Raw genomic sequence first — 9,917 nt, forward strand, 5'->3', positions numbered from 1 at the left:
CCCCTCCTGAGAGCGCCAGACATGTTTGTCCGCTGGAAAGGAAAACATCCTCTGGACACACTAGGCTTTGGCTCTGCCTTGCATGAGGACCCAGCGGCTGCGGGGCAGGGAGAGAACAGCCTGCAGCCCCTGGGGACCCCGCCCTATCCCAGGGGATATAGAGAGCCCTCCAGCCTGCATTTTTGACAGCCCTAAGGAACTTGGCCTTCTGCAACCCCCTAACACCCAGCCCCAAAGAAAAGATCAGCATAGGTCACCCTCTCCCATGAGCCAACCCAGAAATGACAGTGGAATCTAGAAAGTTCCCAGGCTCGCCTGCTGCTGGGGTGAAGCCGGCCACAGCCTGCAGCCATGCAAAGGGACATAGGCCAGGAGGTCAGGGATCTGGCCTCAGCCTCGACTGCCTCTCCTGTAAGATGGGCACAAGGGTGGCCTCCAGCCAGCTCGTGGTGTTGCAAGGAACAGATGAGGCCCAGGGGTGGGGCCTTGAATGGCCCACACACACCCAAGGTCTTGCCACACTGTTTATTTGCAGGCAAGTGGGAAAAAACATTTGTCCTAAAAACGCCCAGACCCCTCACAACCTGGCGGCTTCTCCTGGCTCTCCCGCAGCCATCGTGGAAGCTGGGGACACCCTCTGAGGATCGCCCAGCCCTGGCCTCCTGGTGGGTGAGCTGGGAATGTCATCTCCTCCGGCGAAGCCATGAGGCTGAGGCAGCAGCTCTGCCGGGACTCGCCTGGGGGGGGGGGGGGGTGGTGCTTGAGGACATCCTGCGACCTATGAGAGTGCAGAGGCCTAGCACCCAAGCTGGGAGGCCCCGTCGGAGTGCAGAGTGGAGGTGCTGCTGCAGACCCCCAGCTTGCGTGACTTGACCCCCTCGTCTGTGCACCTGTGGGTGCCAGATTCAGAGGCAGAAACCCCCAGGCTCCTGAGCAAGAGGCCCAGCAGCTGGGTGCTGACCAGCAGAGCCGGGAGATGGAGCTTCCGGTGATACAGGGGAGGAAGCGGTGGGCTCACCAGCCAATCAAGGCAGGGGTGCCCAAGCAGGGTTTTAGAGGATGGATGGGAAGTGCCGGGGAGGGAAGTGAGCCCATTTGTGCAAGTTCCTTGGTTAAATGGGGACCTTGTTGGTGACACTTAATAAGGAGCGAGGAGTAGTGTTGGGCACATAATGCTATTTAAGTGTTGCAGGGGGGCCAATGCTGTGGCATAGCAGGTAAAGCCACCACCTGCAGTGCCGGCATCCCATATGGGCACCGGTTCGAGTCCTGGCTGCTCCACTTCTGATCCAGCTCTCTGCTATGGCCTGGGAAAGCAGAAGATGGCCCAAGTCCTTGGGCCCCTGCACCCATGTGGGAGACCCAGAAGAAGCTCCTGGCTCCTGGCTTCAGATCAGCACAGCTTCAGCCATTGCAGCCAATTTAGGAGTGAACTAGCAGATAGAAGACCTCTCTCTCTCTCTCTTTCTGCCTCTCCTTTTCTCTCTGTGTAACTCTTTCAAATAAATAAATCAATCTTTGCGTGAACATAGTCATCATCACCACCACCATCACCACCACCATCACCACCACCATCACCACCATCATCACCACCATCACCACCATCACCACCACCATCACCACCATCATCACCACCGTCATCACCATCCTCGCATCATCATTGCCATCATCCCCATGATCATCACCATCCTCATCATCTCTACGGTAGCCATCATCATTGCCACCATCATCACCTTCATCACCAAAACCATCACCATCATTGCATTATCATCATTGCCATCATCCCTATCACCATCACCACCACCATCATCTCCATCACCATCATCGCCATCATCGCCATCATCTTCATCACCATCCCCATTATCATCTTCACCGTCATCTCCATCACCATCCCCATCCCCATCCCCATCATCACCATCATCCCTATCACCATCACCATCATCCCCATCCCCATCACCACCATCACCATCACCACCATCACCATCATCCCCATCCCCAACATCACCATCATCGCCATCACCATCACCATCACCATCCCCAGCACCACGGCACACTCTGCCCAAGCTCACAGCATCTCTGCTCCCACAGCCCCTTGAAGGGGCCTTCAGTCCCAAGCCTCGAGGGCCCAGGGTCTTTTCTCCTGCTGAACGCAGGGTTCCAGGCTGAGCACTGCTCCTGGCCCCGGCTCTGTGCGAGACACTGCATTCATCTGCTGTGGGGATGGGGGAGCCGGCTGGACCCCTGCTCTGTCAATAGATGTGGCTCCGTGAGCAGGGGACGAGGCCGGGGCAGAGGGAGCCTTGGTTGATGGGTGGGGGCCCTGAGGCTCGGCTGCCTCCCACATCTGTGGTGCCAGCAGGAGAAACCCCTGGGCTTGCTGGAAGGCAAGGGAGAAGCAGGTAGGACTTGGAGCGAGTCTGCACCTCCACGGGGCCAGGGCGGAGCGTGGGGCAGGACGTGACCGGACCCCAGGAGAGGCCTCGCGGCTCTCTCCCCTAACCCAAAGGAGGGGCTCCCTTTGCCCACGGGGCTGAGCCTCGCTGAGCCTGCCCAGTTTATCTGGGCTCTGCCAGCACCCAGACCTGCTCACGGGAGGAGCCAGGACCCAGCTGTCCACATAGCAACTGGGCCTCCCTGGGCTCTGAGCCCACTCCATCCCCCAGCTGCACCCATTTCTCAGGAGCAGAAACTGAGGCTCAGAGGGGCACAGTGACTGCCAAGGAGTAGCTCTGTGTCTCCACCCTGCTGTGCCCCAGGCCAGGGGCGCCCCCGGCCAGGTCCGGGCCCCTCAGTTCTGCTTGGGCTGTGTCCATGTAGGAACCTCCACAACAGCTGCGCCGCCCCTCGGGGAGGGCTGGGTGGAGGCCAGCCCTGCTGCCTTCGCTTCCCTCCCTTTTCCAGGAATGGGCATTTCTGTCGGGAGCGGAGAAGTCCATCCCTCCGACGACGGGAGCGGAGGGAGGAACGCCCGGAAGACTCCCTCACCTCGGAGCAGGCTCAGACGGTCTCCGGACATAGAAAGAGAAGGGTGACAATGGATGGACGAGGCTCTCTTACCCAGGGAGTCCTCACCCCGACGGAGGCCCCAGGCTCATCCCCACTTCACAGATGAGGCTCAGGGTGGGGGTGCATGGGCCAAGGTCACACAGCCAGGAGCCACAAGGTCAAGTCCGTGAGGCTCACACACACACACACACACACACACGCTCGGCACCTGTCTCCATAGCACAGGTTCCCAGGAACCTGCAGGTGGCAAAGACGTCTGAGAAGGGTGCTGGGGTCCAAATGAGAGCAGAGTGTGATGGGCGAGGGCTCCCAGGACAGGGCAGGGTCCAAGGACAGGGAAGCCGCCCAGGTCGCCTCCCACACCCTGGAAGTCAGGCTCCCGCGCACACGTATCCTGTGCAAGGTGGGCCCCTCGCCCCTTCCTGCCCGGAGAGGGTGGCTTCCGTGACTTTCCACATGTGTCTCGGCCCGGGGGCACCTTCCCGGGGTGACGTCACTCCTGTTTTCTCTGAAAACGTTCCCCTATCCAGGACAAACAGGGACCAGTGACCCTCCCAGCCCGGCCTGTATTTTACGAGCTGTCTGCTCTGCGCGCTGCCCTCTGTTCCCAGGATGGCCTTGAACGATAACAGCCGCCGTCTAGACGGAGGCTGGCCCCTGACACTATCGTAAATACAGATAGCTCCGGGCTGCAGGCTCTGGCCCAAGCAGGGGAAGAGGAGCAGGCTCCCGGCGTGCGGGGGGGCCCAGCAGAGCGGGAGGGAGGCAGGGGCTCTGCCACCCTGGAAGGGCTATAGGCGCCCCGGGAGTTTTAGGCATCTGCACCCCCGGGCGCCCCCATGGGAGCTGCTTGGGCAGTGGACACTTGGGACTTCCATTTTGGATTCTGGACCCTGCCCGGGGGCGCGGCGGGTGAAGCCGCCGCCTGAGAGGCTGGCATCCCGTGTGAATGCCAGCTGGAGCCCCAGTTGCTGGGCTCCCAATCCAGCTCCCTGCCGATGCTCCTGGGAGAGCAGCGGAGGGCGGCCCGAGTGCTCAGAGCCTGGGAGTCCTGGGTGGAGCTCCTGGCTTCTGTCTGGCCCAGCCCTGGCCGTTGCAGCCATTTGAGGAGTGAACCAGCAGGTGGAAGATCTGTCTCTGTAACTCTCTGTCACTCTGCCCTTCAGATAAATAAAATAAATCGTTAAAAGTAAACAAATAAATACTTTGGGACTGGGGCCGACGCTGTGGCATAGCAGGTAAAGCCGCCTCCTGTAGTGTCGTCATCCCATATGGGCGCCAGTTCAAGACCCAGCTGCTCCACTTCCAATCCAGCTCTCTGCTGTGGCCTGGGAAGCAGTGGAAGATGGTCCAACACCTTGGGCCCCTGCACCCACGTGGGAGACCCAGAAGAAGCTCCTGGTTCCTGGCTTCAGATCAGTGCAGCTCCGGCCGTTGCGGCCAACTGGGGAGTGAACCAGTGGATAGAAGACCTCTCTCTCTCTCTCTCTCTCTCTCTCCTTCTCACTCTGTGTAACTGAGACTTTCAAATAAATAAAATAAATCTTTAAAAAAATACTTTGAGGGGCCAGCACTGTGGCTCACTTGGTTGGTCCTCCACCTGCCGCGCCAGCATCCCATATGGGCACTGGGTTCTAGTCCCAGTTGCTCCTCTTCCAGTCCAGCTCTATGCTGTGGCCTGGGAAGGCAGTGGAGGATGGCCCAAGTGCTTGGGCCCTGCACCCGCATGGGAGACCAGGAGAAGCACCTGGCTCCTGGCTTCGGATCGGCGCAGCGCGCTGGCCATAGCAGCCATTTGGGGAATGAACCAACAGAAGGAAGACCTTTCTCTCTGTGTGTCTCTCTCACTGTCTAACTCTGCCTGTCAAAAAAAAAAAAAAAACTTTGGGACTCTGAGCCAGTGCTCTACCTGCTGCTCCCGGGCCCCAGGCTGAGAGGGGAGGGGCTGCAGGCCTCTGGCCCAGAACCAAGAGGGAAGGTGCTTGCTGGTGCAAGCAGGAAGGCACGGGGAGGCGGGGAATTCCCAGCCCCCGCCTCACCCCTTGCGTGACCCCTCCCTCCTTGGTCACTCCAACACTTGTTCCCTACTTGCTCCTCCAGTTCTGACTCAGGGCCTGCTCTGGGGAGCTGGGTTAGAGTAGGCTTGGGTCTGAGAGTGGCGGGCAGGCAGAGGGACTTTGGGGTATCCACTGAGCTTGGCAGGCACAGGTACGCCAGGAGTGGGAGTAGGCAGGTGTCTCCCCGAGTGTGTCCAGGCCCCTGAGGGGGTTATACTCAGGGAGCTCACTCTTCCAGGTTGGCTCACACACTGTCAGATGAATTTATGTCCACACTAAAAATAATGTCCTTGCAGGGGAAGTACCCTTGTCCAGTGTACAACCTGAACACCTGCACAAAGCAACCCCATGCCACCGCCCCTTCTTCCCCCAGGCTCAGTCGGATCAAATCTGTGGCACAAAAAGGGCTCCTCCTTGAGTCAGTGGCGTCTTCCTTTTGGTCTCTAACAACACCGAGGGGCGCCGCAGTGGGGCGATGAGTGAGCAGGAGGAGATCTACGCAGGGCAATGAGGGATCTTTAGTGTGTAAGCTCCCACCCCTGTAGGTGGGCGGGTCCTCTTTTTTTTTTTTTTTTTAAGATTTATTTAACTTATTTGAAAGAGTTACAGAGAGAGGTAGAGATAGAGAGGTCTTCCATCTGCTGGTTCACTCCCCAGATGGCTGCAATGGCTGGAGCAGCACTGATCCAAAGCCAGGAGCCAGGAGCTTCTTCCGGGTCTCCACACAGGTGCAGGGGCCCAAGGACTTGGGCCATTTCCACTGCTATCCCAGGCCACATCAGAGAGCTGGATCAGAAGAGGAGCAGCCGGGGCTAGAACCGGCGCCCATATGGGATGCCGGCGCTTCAGGCCAGGGTGTTAACCCGCTGCACCACAGCGCCGGCCCCGTGGGGCCTCTGTCTTATTTGCTGGAGACCCGAGGACGTGATCACCATGCCCTGCCCCCTCCCCCTGCACAGCCGGACAAACACAGGGCCACAGGCAGCACAGCAGGGTCAGCAGCTGGGCCCTCACACGGACCTGACACCTGCTTAGGTGTGGAGGATGTCGGGAAGGAACGGTGGGGCCAGGCTGGGAGGTGACAGATCCATCGTGCCCAGGAAGCAGGGCCAGTGGGCTCTCCCCAGGGGTAGGGGAACGACAGAAGGGACAACATCTCCACCCAGAGAGGACAAGTCTTGTGACCTGTCACCCCCGCCCTGCTCAACACACTGGAGGAGCTGAGACAGAAGCAGATAGGCAGAGAGAGAGAGCGACAGAGAGAGAGAGAGAGAGAGCGACAGAGAGAGAGAGAGAGGGAACCTCTGTTGGTTCACTCTTCAAATGGCCATAATGGTCAGGGTTAGGCCAAAGTCAGGAGCCTGGAATTCCATCCGGGTCTCCCACGTGGGTACAGGGGCCAAGCACTTGATCCATCCTCTGCTGCTTTCCCAGGCGCATTAGCAGGGAGCTGGGTTGGAAGAGGAGCAGCCGGGACTTGAACCCGCGCTCTGACTTGGGATGCTGGTGCTGTCTCGGGCTGCAGCTTAGCCCATTGCACAGCAAGGCTGGCCCTAGGGCTAGGCTTCTTAAGAGTGGAAATATCAAAGTTCAGGAAGGAGTTTGACCAGCCACAGGGAGTAGTGATCGAAACAAAATCAAACTAGCCCAGGCTTCTGAATAAACTGGGGACAGAGGCAAGGACTTGGGGACAGTGACTGCGCACTGTGCAAGCACCAGAACCCCCATCTCTTTAGAGCTCACGGCCCCTCCTGGGGTTGGATTTCTGCCCTCGCGTTGCAGGCACAGAGGGAAAAAAGGCTTGAGCCACGTGTGTCTTGCAGCTGGCCGGAGCCGGCCCAAGATTCAGACAGAGACGGCTCTGATTCACAGCCGGGCCCTGGCCTCTCGGGCCCTCCGTGTCGTGCACCGCCAGGCACTGTGCTGGCACCGGCCGGGTGCATTCAGGGCGTGAGGAGGACAGAGCCTTGCCGGCCTCGCTCCAAGTTCAGCGCTCACGTGGTGTGCAGCAGCCCCCAAACAGGCGCTGGCTGAAGATGCCGAGGGTGACAAGGACAGCACTAGACCAGTGGCCCTGCCTCAGGGACTCCAGCCCAGCAGGAACGAGCTGAGCAAAGAGGAGGCCCCGGGGGGATGTGATGATCGGGAGGGCGGATGGAGGGATGGAGACGGAGGACGTCCTCCACACTGGCCGTGCATCGCCCACGTCTCCATGGACACAGACGGCAGTGGGGGTGGGGATCTCAGGGGCCCAGGGCTGGTGATGGCGGAGCCATCATCTACCATCAATGCCATCTGACAATGGAGGGAGCAGGAACCACCACCCGGCACGCAGGAGCCCTGCTGACCCAGGGGACAGACCTGGTCCCAGGGGCTTCCACGGCTTGGGTCACGGCCCCAGAGGGTCCCACCCACCCCGAGCCTCAGGTGTGACCTTACCTAGATCCAGGGAAGGATCTTGAGATGAAGTTGTGTTGGATGTAGGGTGGGTCCCCAGTGACAGATGTCTTTCTAAGAGGGGAAAGGGGGCCGGCGCTGTGGCATAGTAGATAAAGCCACTGCCTGCAGTGCTGGCATCCCACATGGGCGCCAGTTCGAGAACTGGCTGCTCCCCTTCCGACCTAGCTCCCTGCTAACTGCCTGGGAAAGCAGCAGAAGATGGCTCAAGGGTTTGGGCTCCAGCCACCTACTTGGAAAACCTGGATGAAGTTCTTGGCTCCTGGATGCAGCCTGGCCCAGAGCTGGCCGGTGCGGCCATCCAGGGAGTGAACCAGGGGGTTGGGGATGGCAGTTGCAGCAAGGAAGCCACAAGCCATGAGTGGCCCAGAGCCACCAGGAGCCAGGAGAGGTGAGGACGGATGCCCCCAAGAACCACAGAGGGTCCATGGCCCCCTGGCACCTTGGTGTGGGACACCTGGGCCCAGAGCTGACAGCCACCCTGTTTGTGGTCATTGGTGTCAGCAGCTCCAGGAGACAAATACAGGCCTGGAAGAAGTCATACCCCGTCCCAGCCTCCTCCCTCTCTCTAGCTGGCTGTGGGGCTCCCCAGCCAGAAGGTGGAGGTGGGGGAGCCGTTGGCGTGGTCCATACAGCTCAGCCTCTGGGGCAGAAAGCAGCGGGGATGTAGAGTGAGAACGAGTTGACAGCGAAGGCAAGGTGGGCGTCTCTAATCCCAAAACCTGAACTCCTGAACACTTCTGGTCCCAAGCGTTTTGGGGACGACAAACAACCTGGGGTTACTGCTGCGATGACAAGCGACCCGATGTCCCAGGGAGGTCAGGGACTCTGGCCCTGCTGAGCCGGGACCTCAGGGGCACCTCCCTTGCCTGCCCCGTCACCAGGTTGGGTTGACAATGAATGTGCTGGCATCCTGGGCTCCTCCCCCCTCCCTTGTCACATATGGGATCCCGAGACTTCCCCAGAGGCCACTCTTGCGTCTTCTGTCCCGTGTTCACACCCCTCTGTTGCAGACGTGAGAAAAGAGGGCTCTGCTTGGTGGGGACAGCTGAGGTCCGTGCTGGCCTGGGGAGGACAAAGCCGGAGGAGCTGCAAGAATTTTGCTTCTGTCTTTTGCCATCTCCTCCATCCAGTGCCGAACACCAAGCCCCTCACTTCTCACTCCTCTCTCACCTGGGGCTCCGGGAGACCATCCCAGCACCCCATGCTGGCCAGCTGGAGGGGCTTCCGCCAAGCCAGTGCCTGGGAGCGAGGCCACGCGCATTTCCTGACCACAAAGTCCCAGGGCAAGATGCCACGTTTCCCAAATCTCAGGCCTCCAGAGTTGTGGGTTTCCATTTGTCCTCCCGTGCAACGCACGTAACACATGGAAGACACGCGTGCAGAGAGCACGCGCGGATTTTCATGGATGCTCCCAGAATAAGATTGTGGGGGGAGCAGCTCAATAAATGGTGCGCAGTCCTCCCCAGCATCACTGACGTGGCTGTGGTGAAAATGATGTCAGCGGAGGCACCGCTGGAGGTCACCCCACTGCCGCGACCTGGAGTGACTTCCTCTAGGGCTCCTGGGGTTGCAAACGACAGAATCCTGCATCAAACTGAGTTAAACAAGACGGAGGTCCTTGGTTCATGGATCAGAGAAGTTCAGGACCAAGTTCAGGATTGTCTTGCTCGGGGCTGGGTGGGGACCGGCGGGGAGCACCTGTCACCTCTCTCCCGGCACAGGGTCCCTGCACGGTCCCATCTGGACGCACACTCACCTGGTGGTGGTGCAGTGGTGCCCGCTGAGCTGGGTTCAAGATGCTTAGCAACCTCTAGGGAGCACCGGCTCTCGCGTGCAAGCGCTATCCAGTCCTGTCCCACAGCGGGGCCCTGTTGACACCAGGGGCCACCTGTACTTCTGGAGATTTCTGGGCCTGAGCACTCCTGGGGAGCTGGGGGGTAGCCTGGCTGCACCCACACCCAGGCCTGAGAGTATAGAGGGAGTTTCCCAAGGGAAGGAGCCGAGCTGCTGCCAGGATGAGGTGGAGGGGGGAGATGCCAGGCAAGGCAGGGGTGGGGATGGGGGCATGGTGGCCGGGTTCCCGCTGCGCCCACAGACTCGCCAGCTTCCAACCACACAGCACGTGAGCCCAGAGGTGCGGCTGGTGGGGCTGCTCCTGCTGAGCTTCCTGGGGGACTTTGTTTCCTGGCATTTTCTAGATTCTAGGGGCGCGTGCTTCCCTCGGCTCAGGGCCCAGCCTCCACTTCCCAAGCAGCAGCCTTGCCCATCTCTGTGTCCCTCGGCCTCTGTGTCCCTCGGTCTCTGTGTCCCTCGGTCTCTGTGTCCCTCGGCCTCTGTGTCCCTCGGTCTCTGTGTCCCTCGGCCTCTGTGTCCCTCGGTCTCTGTGTCCCTCGG

The sequence above is a fragment of the Lepus europaeus genome, chromosome 5, assembly GCF_033115175.1.
Source record: "Lepus europaeus isolate LE1 chromosome 5, mLepTim1.pri, whole genome shotgun sequence".
NCBI lineage: Eukaryota > Metazoa > Chordata > Mammalia > Lagomorpha > Leporidae > Lepus > Lepus europaeus.